This window comes from Palaemon carinicauda, chromosome 44 (assembly GCF_036898095.1).
Source record: "Palaemon carinicauda isolate YSFRI2023 chromosome 44, ASM3689809v2, whole genome shotgun sequence".
NCBI lineage: Eukaryota > Metazoa > Arthropoda > Malacostraca > Decapoda > Palaemonidae > Palaemon > Palaemon carinicauda.
Genome location: NC_090768.1, coordinates 13,858,886 through 13,860,319, shown reverse-complemented (window position 1 = coordinate 13,860,319; position 1,434 = coordinate 13,858,886).

Genomic DNA, 1,434 nt, shown 5'->3' with positions numbered 1-1,434 from the left:
TCCCATATATCATCGAGTTACCTTTCCAGTGCCCAATAGACTAAAACTCACCATTACAGTGATTCCCCACCATTTATGTTGTCTGCTCTATCATATTTTCATTGAAATATAATACCATCATTCCAATTGGCAATCTGAAATAAACGAGATTTTACAGATAATAATAACAACAGCAGCAACAACAACAATTATAATAATAATAATAATAATAATAATATTTTTATTATTATTATTATTATTATTATTATTATTATTTAAGCTACAATCCTAGTTAGAAAAGCAGGATGCTAAAACTCCAAGGGGTCCAACAGGGAAAAATAGCCCAGTGAGAAAAGGAAATAAGGAAATAAAAAACTACATGGGAAGTAGTAAGCAAATAAAATGAAATATTTTAAGAACAGTAATATCAAAATATATCTTTCATATATAAACTATAAGAAAATAAAAAATAGGAAGAAGAGAAATAAGATAAAATAGTGTGCCCGAATGTACCCTCAAGCAAGAGAACTCTATCCCCAGACAGTGGAAGACCATGGTACAGAGGCTATGGCACTACTTAAGACTAGAGAACAATGGGTTGATTTTAAGAGTGTCCTCCCAGAAGAGCTCATTTACCAAGATTAGAGAACAATAGTTTGATTTTGGAGAGTCCTCGTTATTTAACATACCTAAAGTCTCTTCTATCTTAATGAAGAGGAGAGTAGCCACTGAAAACTACAGTGTAGAAGTTAATCCTTTGAGCGAAAAAAAAAAAATTGTTTGGTAATCTTAGTGTTGTCAGGTGTAAAAGGAAAGAGGAGAATGTGTAAAGAATAGGTCAGACTATTCAGTTTATATGTAAGCAAACGAAAAAACAAGCCGTAACCAGAGATAGGGATCCAATGTAGTACTGTCTGGCCGGTCAAAGGACCCAATAACTATCTAGCGGTAATAATAATAATAATAATAATAATAATAATAATAATAATAATAATAATAATAATAATAATTTTCGAGATATGAAAACGTCAAAAAACTTTAAAGAAAAAAGTTCTGACATGAAATTTTAAGAGTAGGGCCACCATCTTCACAGTTTTTCAAAAAGAAATAAAACGCTTGGGGGCTTAACAAGAAAACAGATGGATCATAAAGGTGTGCATATGCGTATTTTTTTCAAAAATTTTTAGAAAGAGAAAGAACCCAGACCTTAAAAGATAAGTAATCTTGGTGAAGCTCAGAAGGCCTAAATTCAGGAAATAGTCAGTTTGCTAAACTTTTTAGCAGAAAATTCGAAAAACTTTACCTTTTACAGTCGAGGGTAAAATTGATCGCAAGAGCGAGGATATTTTTGATGTGAACTTATCATGTTATCAATACATTATTTACTATTAAAATGTCTTTTAATGTAGAGTTGTGTTGTGTCTTTATATATCATATTCAATAATGTATTCACAC